The following is a 19,062-nucleotide window of genomic DNA, read 5'->3' on the forward strand; positions in this document are numbered from 1 at the left end:
CTGTAGTCAGTGTAATCTGCTATGTTGTTGTTGTTCAGCCGCTCAGGCATGTCCAACTCTTTGCATTCCCATGGACTGCAGCATGCCAGGCTTCTCTGTCCTTTACCATCTCACAGAGTTTGCTCAAACTCATGTCCATTGAGTCAGTGATGCCATCCAACCATCTCATCCATCTCATCCTCTGTCATCCCCTTCTCCTTCTACCCTCAGTCTTTCCCAGCATCAGGGTCTTTTACAGTGAGTCAGCTTTTCATATCAGGTGGACAAGATACTGGAGCTTTGGTATCAGTCCTAACAATGAATATTCAGGGTTGATTTCCTTTAGGATTGATTCCTGGTTTGATCTCCTTGCTGTCTCAAGAATCTCCTCCAGCACCACAGTTCAAAAGCCTCAATTCTTCAGTGCTCAGCCTTCTTTATGGTCCAACTCTCACATCTGTACATGACTACTCACAAAACCATAGCATTGACTATGATAGGCAGAATGGTTTCCCAAAGATATCCATGCCCTAATTCCTGGAATCTGTGAATATGCATTATGTTACATAGTGAAAAGGAATTTGCCAATGTAATTGAGATTACAGACCTTTAGACAGGAAAAGTAGCCTGGATTATCCAGGTGGGCTGACTCTAATCATGTGGAGACTTAAAAGCAGACAGCTTTCTATAGCCAGAGGCAGAAGAAATTAGACTCCAAGCACAAGAAGGATTTCATGTGCTACTCATTACTGGCCCTGAGGTAGAAGAAGTGACAGCCAAGGACTAGAGAGAGACAGCCAGTAAGGAAAGAGGGACATCTGTCCCTCAATACCATATAACTGAACCTGGCCAACAACACGAATGAACTTGGAAGTGAACTCATCTCCAGATTTCAGAAAGGAACTTTTCCCTTCCAACACTGTGACTTTCACCTTGTGAAGGACAGTTGAGCCACCATGTACCTGGATTTCTGTTTTACAGAATTGTGAGATAATCAACTGTTGTTTCAAACACCTAAATTTATGGTAATTTGTTAAGACAACAAATAGAAAATGAATACAGCCAATAAAGCAACTGTTGACCATTAACTTTGTTTTTATTTCATGGTTGTGTGTTACTAGAATTTCAGTATTTAGCATGTATTAAAATCCTTCCTTCCTTCAAGAAGATGATAGAGACATGAAATAAAGTTAGGTTTTCAGAAACTTTACGTTGAATGTATATTTAAAAAATAAAATACCTGTTAATAGAAGTATAATCACTAGTTTCCAAATTAGAAGAAACACTGGAAAATAGAATCTTACTAATAGAAATTAGAGAAAAAATTTAAAAGGACAGTAAACAAATACAAAAAAAACTAGTGCTTCTTCAGACTTTACAAGGTAATGCCAAAGTTTTCTACAGTGATTTCTTCAATTCACACCCCCACCAGAATTGTATGTTTTTGTTCCATATCCTTGCCAATGCTTGTATTATATGTCTTTTTAATTTGTGTCTAATCTTATGGGTGTACTTCTGGAATATACACAGCTTGGATATATATATTTTTAACATAGCATCTGGTTTTGGTTTGCTAATATTTTGTTTAAGACTTTTGCATCTATGTTTATGAGTAATTTTCTTTCTTACACAATCCTTATCTGCTTTTGATAGAATGAATTGGGAAGTATTCTCTCTTTTCCTAGTCTTTAAAAGACAAGACTTTTAAATTGACAAGGCTTTTTTTTTAATTGACAATTGACTTTTGAAAGACAAGATTTAAATTTTAATCTTGCAATTGTCTGTTCCTTACATGTTTATTAAACTTTGCATGTAAAATCAGGAGTGAATTTTTTTTTGGTAAGATTTTTAAAGTATTGTATTTCTTTAATACAATACAATATTGTATTTCTTTAATAATTTCTGATTGTATTTCTTTAAAGGCATGCAAAATATAGCATAATGGGCAAGAGAATGAACTTTGGAGCTAGGTTATCTAGATTCAACCTCAATTTTGATGTATTAGCTATGTAAAAGTCATTGAACTGCACTGTGCCTCAGTTTACTTATCTGTAAAATGGGGCACATATTGTTGTGAGGATTAAAGAAGTTGAAATACATAAACAGTGTAGGAGAGTGCCTGATATATAGTCAATTCTATGTACACATTTACTTTTATTGTGTTATTTTTGTTCTTGAATCATTTCTTTTTTCTTGAATAATTTTTTTTCTGAGATGGGTTTTCAAATTTATTGGCTTAAAGCTGGCTATGTTTTTTCTGTTACTATCTTTTTAACTTTGTCTCAGGGGGAGTTGCCTCCCTCAGCCTGTTGATAGGGAGTTGTCAAAGAAGGAAACTAGGAAGTGATGTTGTTGTTGTTGTTTACTCACTCAGTCGTGTCTGACTCTTTGCAGCCCCATGGACTGCAGCACTCCAGGCCTCTCTGTCCCTCACCATCTCCCAAAGTTTGTCCAAGTTCATGTCCATTGCATCAGTGATGCTATCCAGCCATCTTATCTTCTGATGCCCTCTTCTGCTTCTGCCCTCAATCTTTCCCAGCATCAGGGACTTTTCCAATAAGTCAGCTGTTCACATCAGATGACCAAAATACTGGAGTTTCAACTTCAGCATCAGTCCTTCAACAAGTATTCAGGGTTGATTTCCCATAAGCTTGACTGATTTGATCTCCTTGCTGTCCAAGGGACTCTCGAAAGTCTTCTCCAGCACCATAGTTCAAAGGCATTGATTCTTTGGTGTTCCGCCTTGTTTACAGGCCAGCTCTCACAACTGTACATGACCACTGGAGAGAAAAAGAAAATAGAAAGTGACACTCAAGCTTTAAGGACTCAGCCAGGTGAAAACAGGGAGGCCATATCGGACAATGTCAGCCAAAGCAGCAAAGCCTTGAGGGGATAGTAGATATTCTAATGGAAAGTGTGGGGTGGTTGAGGAGAAGCAGGAAGATCTGAGGCTACGGAACAGGCGAAGCTAGGTCAGCTCCCTGCAGAAAGCTGCTGAGACGTTTGTTGTGTTGTCACAGCATACAGAAGAGAGAACACAGACTGAGCTTCTGCACTACTGAGGACATTCAGGGGGAGAAACAGTTTCAGCAGCCCCTTTCCTTCAGTCCTTTTCCAGGTTCAGCCTTATCAGTTCAGTTCAGTCACTCAGTCGTGTCCGACTCTTTGTGACCCCATGAATCGCAGCACGCTAGGCCTCCCTGTCCATCACCATCTCCCAGAGTTCACTCAAACTCATGTCCATTGAGTCGGTGATACCATCCAGCCATCTCATCCTCTGTCGTCCCCTTTTCCTCCTGCCCCCAATCCCTCCCAGCATCAGAGTCTTTTCCAATGAGTCAACTCTTCACATGAGGTGGTCAAAGTACTGGAGTTTCAGCTTTAGCATCAGTCTTTCCAATGAATATTCAGGACTGATTTCCTTTAGGATGGACTGGTTGGATCTCCTTGCAATCCAAAGGACTCTCAAGAGTCTTCTCCAACACCACAGTTCAAAAGCATCAATTCTTCGGCGCTCAGCTTTCTTAACAGTCCAACTCTCACATCAATACATGACTACTGGAAAAACCATAGCCTTGACTAAATGGACTTTTGTTGGCAAAGTAATGTCTCTGCTTCTCAATATGCTATCTAGGTTGGTCATAATTTTTCTTCCAAGGAGTAAGCATCTTTTAATTTCATGGCTGCAGTCACCATGTGCAGTGATTTTGGAGCCCAAAAAGATAAAGTCTGACACTGTTTCCACTGTTGAAGGTGAAGGTGAAGGTGAAGTCGCTCAGTCATGTCCGACTCTTTGCGACCCCGTGGACTGTACCCTACCATGCTTCTCCGTCCATGAGATTCTCTAGGCAAGAATACTGGAGTGGGTTACCATTTCCTTCTCTGGGATCTTCCCGACCCAGGGATCAAACCCGGGTCTCCTGCATTGGAGGCAGACACTTTAATCTCTGAGCCACCAGGGAAGCCCAACAGTTTCCACTGTTAGGGAGACCAAATAAAAGGGAGGTCACTTCTGTTCAAAACATCCTCCAGTTTTGAATTATCTACCATTCTCCCCATAATTCTACCCTTAAAACAAAAATTTGATTTATGGTCTCAATGTCTGTCTTCCACCTTTAAATGGTGAGCATCATTAAGGCAGAGAATATATCAGACCTTTCGGTATAGCCTACATGAAATTAACAGCTATTGGGAGTGACTGTAATTCATCTAAATCTGACTGTAGATAACTTGAGTCAGTTTGTTTTCCTCTTCCATCTTCCCTAGGACAGTCGAAATGGAAGTTTTTAGAGGAAGAGGAGAAGAAAATCAACTTGGGAACCTAGTGCTCTTCAGCCCTCTGAGCTGAGGGCTATGGGCTCAGAGGCTATGCTTTAAGTTTTAGAGGACAGTCTTAAAATACTGGGCTTCAGGGGTCGGTCAGGAAATATATTCCTCTAATTCTTTTTTGGTTTCTTGAAATATGTCCATAGTCCAAGATCAACAAACCTAAGCATGAGCACAGATGAACACAGTTGAGTGTTGTCATCCATTAAACTTATAACCCAGTAAATTTGGCACAGGATATTATTTGATTAGACTCATATGTTAAGACATTCATTCAAGTCCCTTTAATTAAAATTACATTTAAACAACTAAATAAAGTAGTTCTAGAGGCAGCAAGGCAATGGGGAAGGCAAAGCTAGATGAAACAAGTACTGTCTCAGGCTCCTCTGAAGCCCCCAGGAGCTATGTAATTCTCCCCTCCATGGGATTGATAATAATAGTAATTTGTTGTTGTTGTTCCTTGTTGTTCAATTGCCAAGGCATGTCTGACTCTTTGTGACCCCGTGGATTGCAACATGCCAGGTATCCCTGTCCCTCACCATCTATCAGAATTTGCCCAAGTTCATGTCCATTGACTTGGTGCTGTCATCCAATCGTCTCATCTTCTGACACCCTCTTCTCCTTCTGCCTTCAATCTTTCCCAGAGTCAGGGTCTTTTCCAATGAGTCTGCTGTTCGCATCAGGTGGCCAAAGTATTGAAGCTTCAGCTTCAGCATCAGTCTTTCCAAAAAAGTATTCAGAGTTGATTTACTTTAAGATTGACTGCTTTGATCTCCTTGCTGTCCAAGGGACTCTCAAGAGTAATACCTTACATTTATTGAGTGTTTACTATGTGTCAATATTGATTTAAATATTTTACTGCTACTAATTCATGTAGGTCCCGTTTGTTTACAAAGCCACTATATGACAGTACCAGTCACCCTTATGCAAAGGTGTATATTGAGATCCTTCTGACAGATAGGCTTTTGGGGCAGTTTTTAGAAACTGACACCTTTCCCTATGTTCTGTAAAGAGTGCCCAGCAGTCCAATTTGTAGCTGCAAATTAGGAAGCTGGTAAGAAAAGCATTAAAGGATCAGTGATGGACCCATCCTCTCCTGCAGGGTGAAGAGATCTCGGACGTGGAAGAGCTAAGATCAGTGACAGCATGTAGGTCCTAGGCTGCTAGGAATGGGGACAATAAGGACATTTAGAAAGAGAACAACAAACTAAGAAGCGTGAGCACATATGAACAAAGTTGAATGTTGTCAACCAGTAAACTTAACATACTAAATTTGGCACAGGGTATTATTTGATTAGACTCATATGTTAAGACACTTGTAAGTCCCTTTAATTAAGAAAGAGAGCAAAAAATTGCTAGGTCCCACTTGACCACAGTAAAAGGAAGCGTAAACTCCTTCTGTATAAGGAAGCTTTTACTCCATCCTACAGCAAAGCTATGGTGGGAGGGATCTCCCTTCCCGCCAGGACCACCGCCTGACACCAATTGAAAAAAAACTCCACAACCTGTTTCCTTTACTTTCTCCTTTGTTCTGATTCCATGGCTATTCGATTTTCTAAGGTAATCCCATTTTCCATGATTTCCCTGTTTTCTCTGGTGTTGCCATGTATGTATTAGTCACTCAGTCATGTCTGACTCTTTGCGACCCCATGAACTGTAGCCTGCCAGGCTCCTCTGTCCATGGAATTCTCCAGTCAAGAATACTGGAGTAACCATTCCATTCTCCAGGGGATCTTCCTAACCCAGGGATTGAACCCAGCTCTCCTGAATTGCAGGCAGATTCTTCACCATCTGAGCCATAAGTATCCTCAAGTTTATCAAGCATGAATTCTAACATTTGGTATAGAAAGTATTGTCACCATATCTGTGATGAAGCTTCTAGCCAATTGAGGATACTTCTTTTAAAGGATCAGTTTATATAGTAAATCATGAACTTGGGTTTCTAGAACTGAAATTCTGATCTAGAAGTTGGAAAGAGACAAGGGAAGGAAGACAGAGAAAGTCATTAAACTCTTGATCATTTTATCCATAGGAATTCTACTCTTTCCCCTCATTTCACAGACTGTAAGGAAAGACCCAGCTAATATTCACTGGTACCATGGACCATCTAAGAACATCTGATTTCCTTTCTTTGGAAAATACGATACAAGAGAGCATCTTGTCTCTTGCCAGGACTTCTTGTATTCTCATAATCAGAGTTAGAACCTACCATCCCAAGAGGAATCTGGCTGAGAGGAGGCACTAGTCCGTTCCACTGATAGAAGAGAGATCTGTCTCCTCTACCTGTGGTTCTGGAACATTTTGCAAATTGGGAAGCAGCTCTGCTCCTAATATAAACTTCAGTGAACTGACTGGATAAGAATTCAAATAGCAGGCTGATGTCAGCTTGGTACAAACTAACATAGGAACCTTAAATTGTGTGCTACAAAAACTTACCTAAAGAGTGCCTAGAAGTATTTCAAGTACTCAAGTACAGAGGTATTTCAAGAAGTATTCATGGTACTGTATTACATAGCTCCAAAAAAGAACTTTGGTTAGATACAGTGCCAGGAAAACAGACAGCTGTCAGGATTCAGTGATAACTGAAAAAAGCTAAGCTTGCAGGCAACACTGGACACTTTGTTATATAGACTGGGAGGTAGAGAACAGAAGAGAATAGTCTCTGAATTGGTCTAATGTGTGCTGTCCAAAAGTGGAGCATGACTGTGAAACCTTTTCTAAGTTGAAATGGCATAAAACGAATAAGCATTTACCTCAGGACACGTCTCGCTAACACATGCACAGAATACAGATAAAGCACGGACGCTCACAGTCACAGTCAAATATAGGCTTGATGCTGAGGGTAGTTCCCCGGGAAAGACAGTGCCACTTCCCTGCTTGGAGTGGGTGTCCAGGCTCACCGCCAAATAAACACTGAACACTATTTTCGCTTTTCACCTTTTCTCATAAAAGCAAAAATCCTCTTCAGATTTCTTTCAGTTAGCAAAAACAGAAGCAACAGAGGATGAGATGGTGGATGGCATCACTGACCCCACGAACATGAATATGAGCAAACCCAGGGAGATAGTGAAGGACGGGGAAACCTGGAGTGGGCCCGCAGTTCATGGGGTTGCAAAGAGTCAGAGATGACTTAGCAACTAAACAACAACATGTGTACCGTCTTTTATAAAAGCAAAATGACATAAAGCAAACTTTGGATTAGTAGGGTATACCTTTATTTATCTTTGAATTGCTCTGGATGGAATCTTTTTCCAGTTTTCTTTAAGCAACTGGCATAAACTTCAAGACAACTTCAGTCTTCTGCCTTCGTATTTGCTCTTTGGTCATGCATCAAGCTTTATTACCTTTCAGTTCAGGTCAATTCAGTCGCTCAGTCATGTCTGACTCTTTGCAACCCCAAGGACTGCACCACACCAGGTTTCCCTGTCCATCATCAAGTTTCTCAAACTCATGTCCATCGAGTCATCGATGCCATCCAACCATCTCATCCTCGGTCGTCCCCTCTCCTCCTGCCTTCGATCTTTTCCAGTATCAGGGTCTTTTCCAATGAGTCACTTTTTTTGCATCAGGTGGCCAAAGTGTTGGAGCTTCAGCTTCAGTCCTTCCAGTGAATATTCAGGACTGACTTCCTTTAGGATTGACTGGTTTCCACTTATAAATAGAAACATAATGAACTTGTGTACAACAGGCCCCAGTAGTTGTAACAGCTTAAGTATTTACATGCTAAAATGTTTCCTTTATAGGAGTCTTTCCTCTAACCCTACTCTCCACCACAAATATTTTGGTAAATACACTCTGAAAACAAACAAGAAAACACTTGTAGACTTGTAGGACTTTAAAATGAAATTGTATGCCATGTTCCAAGAATGATTACTGATTATCACTTTAAATATGTTAATTTGGGGAGAGAGGAGAGTATTTATTTTAGACAAAAAATAGTGAAAAGTTAGAAAAGCTGATTTAAGAAAAGATAGTAATAAATTGGAGCTATTTCAGAGAAAGGGACTAAAAATAATAAAAGCCCTCAAGGAATGAATATTTTCAAAACTGAGAGAATTTAAGAGTCTAATATGACAAACAAAAACCAGTCCTACAAATACCTCTAGGAAACTGGATTCCAAAAGTCTGTATTGCTCAAAAGAGGGGAAAAGGAAAAATGCACAATAAAAGCTACCCATGGGGGAAAAAAATCTGAACTTTTAAAATGAAATGTTTGAAATGTTTTTACTTAGTTCAGCTCTCAAATGCCTAGAGACATTAAAAACTAGCCAAGCAGAGCATTTGTTTTCAGATAATAAGCTCTAATCGAGTAACTAGGGTGGGGTTAATGATTTATTATGTCATACATTTTGACTCTCTTATGTCTGGACCAGGATAAACACATTTGGAGTAGTTTAGAACTGTTTAATATACCTGTAACCAGCATTCACTTAAGTGGGCCCAGAGTAGGTCAGACCCAAAGCTTGAACAAGCTCAAGAGTTCCATATTAGTTTATAGAATCACAAATCTGTAAAGATATTATTGGGTCCGAACCTGATCCATAGTATGGTGTTAAAATGGGTAATGATTAGTTTTCATAGGCACTGTTTTCCTATATGTTCTTTTCCAGAAGCACTGATGGTTTGGCAGGAAAATAAAGAAAATCTGTAAATCTTTTATACCAGGAATAAAGAGAACAAACCAAAGGACTCTTAAATGCGTCATGTATACATGAAAACATAGTATCCCAAGGATGTCTCTTGGTATTTTCAAATAGGAAGAAGAATGAGCCAAGAGTGGCCTTTTCCTACTGTGGCACCACCCTCCAAAATCGACCCCATTTTCTGTTCTTTGCACTCATAGTGATGTGTTTGATATTTAAATATTATGCGCTTGAAATATAATAGAATTGTCTGCATACAGACTGTCTAGACAGGGCAGGGACTATGTCTGTTTAATTTCATTTTTCATAGCAGCTAGCAGTCTTGAACAAATAAATACTTTTGATGATGATGTTGATGTGAGTATAATAAGCAGGTGGCCAAAATGGGGGGATAAAGTTTGATATCTTAACATTAGTGCTCTATAGTGCATGCCTGTAACACTGAGTGCTATATAAAATTTATAAATGTCCAGCTATTTATGGAATAAGAAATTATTTCACCACATTTCATGTTTCTTAATATTGCCTTGTTAAATTTGTTTACATGGAGAAGGAAATATCCGTCTGCCTATTCAGAAAATAAGCAAGAATTCCTACTCACTTTTCCTACTGTCTGAAATGAAAAGTATTTTTATAGATCTGTATTTTAAAGAAGAAAAAAACAGATTATTCAACAAGGTTTTGTAAGATTCCCTGACTAGGAAGCTATCAAGATTTAGATTTCCTGCAAGATTTTAAGAAAACAGAATAGGATTTTCTACGATGAAAAACATGTGTTTCATTTAATCAATGTGTTAGTCATTCATTCTAAAAAGTATTTGAGTACTGGTACATAACAGCAAGAAAGTCATATAGTCAAGGGTCTTCATCCTCCTGGAGCTCATACTTTAGTGGAAAGGAAGAGACCAAAATAAAAAATAAGTAAGCATAATAAATAAATTATGCGATGTACTTGAAGGTCATTAAGTGTGATGGGGGAAAAAAGAAAAGTTGAGAGGATAAAAAGTAGTGGGAATTGCAATTTTGCTTAGAAAAGTCAGGGTAGGTCTCACTGAGAAGGTGATATTTGAGCAAAGACTTGATAGAGGTTGAGGTTAATTAGACACTTGGAATCTGAGCAAAGAAAATTCCAGGCAACAGCGAATGTGTTGTGTAATAAGTGTATTCTTGGAGCGTTCAAGGTGTAATGGGAATCCAGTGTGGCTGGAGCCTAGGGAAAAAGGAAGACAATATGAGATGATGGGGCCAGACCCTTACCTCTGTCTGTGATGAGGGTTTTGGCTTTTAATCTGAGTGAAGGCCATTACGGTATCATAGCAGAGATGTGACACAATCTGCTTTCTGCTTTAATAAGATCATTCTGGCTGCTCTGACAGCAGTCTCTTGGAGAGCAACAGTGGTAGACGGAAGATCAGTGAGGAGACTATTTAATAATGCTAGAAAGACATGATGGTGGCTTGGCTGAGATTGTGGTCAGCTTTTGTATACTTCTGTGGATAGAACCAGCCTTTCCTGACAGATTACATGTGGGAGTCAAGGATTATTCCAAGGCAGTGGTTCTCAAAGTGTGGTTACTAAATCAACAAAATATCAGCATCACTGGAGAACCAGTGTACTAACGCATATATATGGAATTTAGAAAGATGGTAACAATAACCCTGTGTACGAGACAGCAAAAGAGACACTGATGTATAGAACAGTCTTATGGACTCTGTTGGAGAGGGAGAGGGTGGGAAGATTTGGGAGAATGGCATTGAAACATGTATAATATCATGTATGAAACGAGTTGCCAGTCCAGGTTCGATGCACGATACTGGATGCTTGGGGCTGGTGCACTGGGACAACCCAGGGGGATGGTATGGGGAGGGAGGAGGGAGGAGGGTTCAGGATGGGGAACACATGTATACCTGTGATGAATTAATTTCGATATTTGGCAAAAACTAATACAATATTGTAAATTTTAAAAATAAAATAAAATTTAAAAAATAAAAATAAAAAATGAAAAAAAAACAAAAACAAAAATAAAAAAAAAAAAAAAACAAACATAAATTCTTTTACCCCCTCCTCCCCTCCAAATCTATTGACTCAGAAATTCTGGAGGGTGGAGCTCTAATAATCTGAGTTTTTAAAATTTACTTATCATCTATTTCAGAGAAGGCATTGGCACCCCACTCCAGTACTCTTGCCTGGAAAATCCCATGGGCGGAGGAGCCTGGTAGGCCGCAGTCCATGGGGTCTCGAAGAGTCGGACACGACTGAGCGACTTCACTTTCACTTTTCACTTTCATGCATTGGAGAAGGAAATGGCAACCCACTCCATCTATGGGGTCGCACAGAGTTGGACACGACCGAAGTGACTTAGCAGTAGCAGTAGCAGCAGTCATCTATTTATTTATTTATTTATTTTTGGCTTTACCACATGGCATGTGAGATCCTAGTTCCCAGACCAGGGATTGCATTTCCCTGAAGTGGGAAGCATAGAGTCCCAACCACTGAGCTACCAGGGAAGTCACTAATCTGGTATTTTGATCAAGCCTTCCAAATGATTCTAATGTACACTCAAATGTAAGACCCACTGCTTTAAGATATGGGGCCTGAAAAGGATGGAGTCGACACTGACTGGTATAGTAAAGGCTGAAGAGGAAATAGGTTTGAGGATGGGGGGCGAGGGGAATCTGGGATTTGGCTTTGGACATGAGTTTGTGATGTCTTAGACATGCAGGTGGTGAGGAAGCAGTTGTATATATGAGTCTGGCATTGGAAACTCATATATACAGGAGAGGGGAGTCTGAGTTGGAAATAGAAACTGAAACATTCATTATGTTTCTGAGCACAAAATATCATATTAGATTGGATAGCATCAGTGGATAATTACTGTTTAGTAGTTTTAGCTTAACTTCAAGTAAAAGAGACAGAAAGCCAAGTAATACATCCAAGTATATTTTTAAGGAAAGGTGTCTGCTTAAGGGTGCTAAGAGATTTGAGAACTTTAGCGGGTATATTTTTCTGAGCTTCCATCTATTTCATGTAGAGGAATCTTTTACAGTAATTTTTTTCCCATTTTACCATCTGTACATTGAATTTTCCTAATGTTTTCAGGGTAAAACTCAGAACTACTAAAGTTTTTCTAAAGTCATCAAGTAGTTGATGAATTTCTATATACATTTTCTTCATAGAGTAGCAATCCCAAATTTCTAGAGGATAGCGTGGTGGTGGTGGTTTAGTCGCTAAGTCATGTCCGACTCTTGCGATCCCATGGACTGTAGCCTGCCAGGCCTCTCTGTCCATGGGATTCTCCAGGCAAGAATACTGGAGTGGGTTGCCATTTCCTTCTCCAGAGGATCTTCCCAATCCAGGAATCGAACCCAGGTCTCCTGCATTGCAGGCAGATTCTTTACCCACTGAGCTATGACAGAAGTCCAGAGGATAGGAGAGATGCCTTATTAAGCAATGATAGTTTTCTTGCACAGTATCTTTTCTGGAGGGTAAGTGATTAGGGCAGGATGGAGGGAAGATCCAATATTCTGAGGAATATTTCAAGGTAGGGGATTGCAGTGAGAAGGATAGATTTCTTCAGTTATTAAGTCCATGTAGTCACCTGCAATATAATTTCCAGGATTTTCTTGATACTTTCAGGTATAAATATTGACTTTATGAATAACAAGCTTCCCTGGTGGCTCAGATGGTAAAGAATCTGCCTGAATGCAAGAGATCCGGGTTCAATCCCTGGGCCTTAAAGATCCCCTGGAGAAGAGAATGGCAACCCACTCCAGTATCCTTGCCTGGAGAAACCCATGGACAGAAGAGCCTGGCCGGCTACACTCCACGGGGTCGCAAAGAGTCGGACACGACTGAGCAACTAACACTTTCTTTCACTTATATATAATACCATGGAATCAGAATATGGCATTTATATCATGCCACTCATGTAATACTTTAAATTAAACAGCAACATTAGCAGAAAAGGCCAACCACTGAATATTTAAGGATAGAGGCAAAACAGAAGGCCATCCCTCAGAAAGGTAAATGTCATCTTTAAAAAGAGAAAAAATAAAAAGTCATGTTTTTCCTGACCCTAAATCTGTAGTCTGTATATTTTTTTCAAAACCATTTTAAAGGCCTTTCTGATGTTGCCACCTTAGCTGCTGCTGTGTAATCATCCACATTTCGCCCAGTGAATCAACTCTGGGAAGCCTTACCCTCTCTTGTCCCACAGTGTAATGTGATCCACCTGTCATCATCAGGGGACATCTGGGATCCATCTTATCTTCCCCACTGGCTAGTTGATTAACCAGAAAATGTTTTGAATTGAATTTATATATGGCAGAACTCCATGGACTTTATGAATTATAATGGAAGCACATTAAAGGTCAGTTTGTATTTTTGTGCTTTTAAAGAAAAAAAAAAAAAAAACTCTGACGTGGTTAGAATTGAGTGCTTAAAACTTGGAGTGAAAAATACATTAAGTGGCTAAATGCAGTAATTCATGGGATCATCCGACTATGTTAAATAAAATATTTTTCTTACAGGGTGAGGAAGTTCTAGCTCAGTAGCCTGACACAGTTGTCAATATTCAGGCATTATAGTTAGTTGGAAAGGCCAAAAAATGTGTTCTTCTGCGTTCTCCCACTCTATTCTACTGGATGGTGTCTTTAGTTGAAAGCTGGGGATCTTTAGTCCAGAGCATCCTTCCCACACCATGCTTTTTGCCAGGTTCTTGGTGAGGGATATATTTAGTTCAAATAGCTACTAGACTTCAGCAATTTTGTCTTCATCATTACTACCCATGGGATATTTCAAAGATAATGCCCAGGATAGGATGTCAAAGCAGTTAGGGCATCAGTTTCTAAATCTGACTTTTAGGAGGATCGGAAATTATAGTGGTTTCATGGATCAAACTATAATTCAGAACTAAAAATGATGTACATGATGAATCTCTATACAAGTCAGACTTCTTTTGTTGTAATTATTATTATGATACTATGGGACAAGAAACCATGATGACTTTGCTTGAGTTTCCACTCCTGCAGCTGGGTGATTCCAGATGCTTCAGGGGTTCAGTGAATGTCTTGAACTATGCTTGAGATGTTTTGGGTTCAACAAAAGAAGCTTTTGCCAAATCTTTCTTCCCTTAATTTTTAAACATGTGTATTTCAAGGGAAATTTGATTCATATGTTTCTGATTCATTTACACTTAAATCATCAAAATGTTATTTTGTAAGAGCTATTTGATGTCCAAGAAGCTTTCTGAACCTGTTTTATAAATCCTCTTAAGTCCTTTTTCTTAAAACAGGAAGTTGCATTTTGCCAAGTACAAATAAACTCAAACGTTAAAAAGGTTCAAGTTCAGTTTCCAATTCTGAACTCCAGGTTTTAAGTGCATTCGCAATTTAGCAAAATATATTTTCCCACCCCACAGAAGTAGGGGCAGGAGGAAAGACCGTAGTGATGAAAGTGAGTAGAGGTGTTCACAAATATTATTATTCTCAGAGATATTTCTCTAGTTGTGAAAGTTTATAAAACCTGTAGCAGGTGTTCTTGGAGCTAGTAGATATAGGTGAATTGAGAACACGAACATCTGTCCGCTTGTTGATTTTCTGTGATATGTTTAAATATGTCTACTTTTTGTCACAGAAAAGAAAACCTAGAAGTCTTAATAGTTTAACTTCACTTTTTAAAATTTTACCTTTGACTGACTTTCACGCTTATTTATTTTAGTAAAGATGGGAACACTCAAGACATTTTGTTGAGCAAGAGGGATTCATAAGACTCTATAGTTTTATGTATGTACTAAGGTGATGTAACTGCAATTTTAAAATGTAATTGACATTCTTTTCTCAAAATTGGATAAATGCAGAAAATTATCTCAGTTTCATATTAAGAGGTCTCTTAACTATATATTACCCTTATAACTTAATGCAGAGGTGATAGAATCTGAATCTGAAATCCCCTTATGGCTGATTCACATTCATTTATTAAAAGAAAGTAAGAGCAGTTATAATGGGGTTGGGGACCACTCTAAACAGCTTGCTTGATGTTCCACTTTATCAGTATTTCTTCTATTCAGTCCAGTTGAGTCACTCAGTCGTGTCCGACTCTGCAACCCCATGGACCACAACACACCAGGCCTCCCTGTCCATCATCAACTCCAAGAGTTTACTCAAATTCATATCCATTGAGTCAGTGATGCCATCCAACCATCTAATCCTCTGTCATCCCCTTCTCCTCCTGCCCTCAATCTTTCCCAGCATGAGGGTCTTTTCAAAAGTCAGCTCTTTGCATCAGGTGGCTAAAGTATTGGCGTTTTAGCTTTAACATAGTCCTTCCAGTGAACACTCAGGACTGATCTCCTTTAGGATGGACTGGTTGGATCTCTTTGCAGTCCAAGGGACTCTCAAGAGTCTTCTCCTACACCACAATTCAAAGGCATCAATTCTTAGGTGCTCAGCTTTCTTTATAGTCCAAGTCTCACATTCATAGATGACTACTGGAAAAACCATAGCACTGACTAGACAGACCTTTGTTGGCAAAATAATGTCTCTGCTTCTTAATATGTTGTCTAGGTTGGTCATAACTTTGCTTCCAAGGAGTATGCATCTTTTAATTTCATGGCTGCAGTCACCATCTGCAGTGATTTTGGAGCCCCCAAAAAATAGTCTGACACTGTTTCCACTGTTTCCCCATCTATTTACCATGAAGTGATGGGACCAGATGCCATGATCTTAGTTTTCTGAATGTTGAGCTTTAAGCCAACTTTTCACTCTCCTATTTCACTTTCATCAAGAGGCTTTTGAGTTCCTCTTCACTTTCTGCCATAAGGATGGTGTCATCTGCATATCTGAGGTTATTGATATTTCTCCTGGCAATCTTGATTCCAGCTTGTGCTTCATCCAGCCCAGTGTTTCTCATGATGTACTCTGCATATCAGTTAAATAAGCAGGGTGATGATATACAGCCTTGACATACTCCTTTCCCAATTTGGCACCAGTCTGTTGTCCTGTGTCCAGTTTTAACTGTTGCTTCCTGACCCACATACAGGTTTCTCAAGAGGCAGGTCAGGTGGTCTGGTATTCCCATCTCTTTCAGAATTTTCCACAGTTTATTGTGATCCACATAGTCAAAGGCTTTGGCATAGTCAATAAAGCAGAAATAGATGTTTTTCTGGAACTCTCTTCTTTTTTCTATGATCCAGCGGATATTGGCAGTTTGATCTCTGGTTCCTCTGCCTTTTCTAAATCCAGCTTGAACATCTGGAAGTTCATGGTTCACGTATTGCTAAAGCCTGGCTTGGAGAATTTTGAGTGTTACTTTGCTAGCGTGTGAGATGAGTGCAATTGTGCAGTAGTTTGAGCATTCTTTGGCATTCCCTTTCTTTGGGATTGGAATGAAAACTGACCTTTTCCAGTCCTGTGGCCACTGCTGAGTTTTCCAAATTTGCTGCCATATCGAGTGCAGCACTTTCACAGCATCATCTTCCGGGATTTGAAATAGCTCAACTGGAATTCCATCACTTCCACTAGCTTTGTTCGTAGTGTTGCTTCCTAAGTCCCACTTGACTTCACATTCTAGGATGTCTGGCTCTAGGTGAGTAATCACACCATCATGATTATCTAGGTCATGAAGATCTTTTTTGTCCAGTTCTTCTGTGTATTCTTGCCACCTCTTCTTAATATCTTCTGCTTCTGTTAGGTCCATACCATTTCTGTCCTTTATCAAGCCCATCTTTGCATGAAATGTTCCCTTGGTATCTCTAATTTTTTTGAAGAGATCTCTAGTCTTTCCCATTTTATTGTTTTGCTCTATTTCTTTGCACTGATCACCAAGGAAGGCTTTCTTATATCTCTCCTTGCTATTCTTTGGAACTCTGCATTTTCAAATGGGCATATCTTTCCTTCTCTCCTTTGCTTTTTGCTTCTCTTCTTTTCACAGCTATTTGGAAGGCCTCCCCAGACAGCCATTTTGCTTTTTTGCATTTCTTTTTCTTGGGGATGGTCTTGATCCCTGTCTCCTGTACAGTGTCACAAACCTCCGTCCATAGTTCATCAGTCACTCTATCAGATCTAGGCCCTTAAATCTATTTCTCACTTCCACTGTATAATTGTAAGGGATTTGATTTAGGTCATACCTGGATGGCCTAGTGGTTTTCCCCACTTTCTTCAATTTAAGTTTGAATTTGGCAAAAGTTGTTCATGATCTGAGCCACAGTCTGCTCCTGGTCTTGTTTTTGCTGACTGTATAGAGCTTCTCCAACTTTGGCTGCAAAGACTATAATCAATCTCATTTCAGTGTTGACCATCTGGTGATGTCCATGTGTAGAGTTTTCTCTTGTGTTGTTGGAAGAGGGTGTTTGTTATTTCCAGTGCGTTCTCTTGGCAAAACTCTTAGCCTTTGCCCTGCTTCATTCTGTACTCCAAGGTCAAATTTGCCAATTACTCCAGGTGTTTCTTGACTTCCTATTATTGCATTCCAGTCCCGTATAATGAAAAGAACATCTTTTTTAGGTGTTAGTCCGTCCACAGACCACATTTCTTCTATACTGCTGAGTAATTAAGTGATTCTTAGAGTGACAGGTATTATGCAACTGAAAATGCTTTACTTAAAAATTATCAGTTACACTCTCAGTTCAACCATGGAAGCCACCCATGCAGCAGCCACCTGGGAAATATGTTAATTTTATAAAGCTGATTTTATTAAACTTGCTAAACAAGGGGGAAGAGCACCTTGACAGTCTGTAATTTCTCAAGTGGGTAGTTTAGGGAAGAAGATGTGCAGAGTTTGGGGGTCATAGTTAGTCACAGGGTTGTTTCAGGATGGAAGCTAATTAATGAAGTCTAGTTGGAGAATGGTAGGATTTGTAAACTGGGCAAGTTGCGATATTGTCTTTGGAACATGAGTTCATGAATAATAAATATTAAATTAGTTTATGCTCTTATCTTGGAATACATGGGTCTGAAAGGAGCTGGTATTAAAACATGTAAGTTTAGAGAACTTGTGCTACATCATACAATCTATTGTTTTGTGACTTATAGCGTAGGATTGCAGATTGTGGATTTTGTTTTATTTCTCACAACTGATTACCTATCACAACAAAGTGCGACACACACATATTGACTTGTTTAATGACCATTAACTTTTTTTCATACAATATTCATAATCACTTAAGCCTTATTGAGTACCTATGTATCTGTAAAATACAATAAAAATTATCCTTTTTCTTTAATTCTATATCTTATTCACTCTCAAAATGTATATGATACTAACAATGAAATGCCTTTCAGAATTTATATTGTATTTTGAGCTAATTTAATATCATCTGAAATAAGTCTTTAGTTGTTTACACCCAGTTTGGCCTAGAAAGAAGTTATGCCTTCTGAAATATTAGAGCCTTATATGCTGCTTAGTAGCAATGAGCACTAGTGGTAAAGAACCCACTTGCCAACACAGGAGATGTAAGAGACGTGGGTTCGATCCCTGAATTGGGAACATCCCCTGGAGGAGGGCATGGCAACCCACTCCAGTGTTCTTGCCTGAGAATCCCATGGACGGAGGAGCCCAGTGGGCTGGCTATAGCTCATACGGTAGGAAAGATTTAGACACAACTGAAGCAACTTTGAAGAAGGCAGTGGCACCCCACTCCAGTACTCTTGTCTGGAAAATCCCATGGATGGAGGATCCTGGTAGGCTATAGTCCATGGGGTCGCACAGAGTCGGAGACGACTGAAGCGACTTAGCAGCAGCAGCAGAAGTAACTTAGCATGCTTGCAGTAACACTGAAATTTGAGAAAAGAGATAGTGTTCATTTTGTAAAATAACATAATGCAATTCTCCCAATGCTTATTTACATGTAAATAGATTTTCAGAGGAAAAAACCTTGTTAAAGAGAACTCTTAAAAAGGATAACGAAGTAATCAGGTGTTGGCTCTGGTAAAGTATCTATCTGCAATGCAGAAGACACAGCTTTGATCCCTGGGTCAGGAAGATCCCCAGGAGTAGGAAATGACAGCCCACTTCAGTATTCTTGCCTGGAAAATCCCCTGGACAATGGAGCCTGGTGGGCTAGTATCCATCAGATCTATTTCAAGCTGGTTTCTTTCCCATTTTACTTCTATCTGAA

The 19,062-nt window shown here is 39.4% G+C and overlaps 1 protein-coding gene across 2 annotated transcripts in view; it reads left to right on the plus strand.

Annotated features, from left to right (window-relative positions):
• The window catches only part of ADAMTSL1 (ADAMTS like 1), a 495,660-nt gene that overhangs the window by 105,757 nt on the left and 370,841 nt on the right, over positions 1-19,062 (plus strand). The gene's annotated exons all lie outside the window — the stretch shown is intronic.

Source organism: Bos mutus, chromosome 8 (genome assembly GCF_027580195.1).
Source record: "Bos mutus isolate GX-2022 chromosome 8, NWIPB_WYAK_1.1, whole genome shotgun sequence".
Classification (NCBI taxonomy): domain Eukaryota; kingdom Metazoa; phylum Chordata; class Mammalia; order Artiodactyla; family Bovidae; genus Bos; species Bos mutus.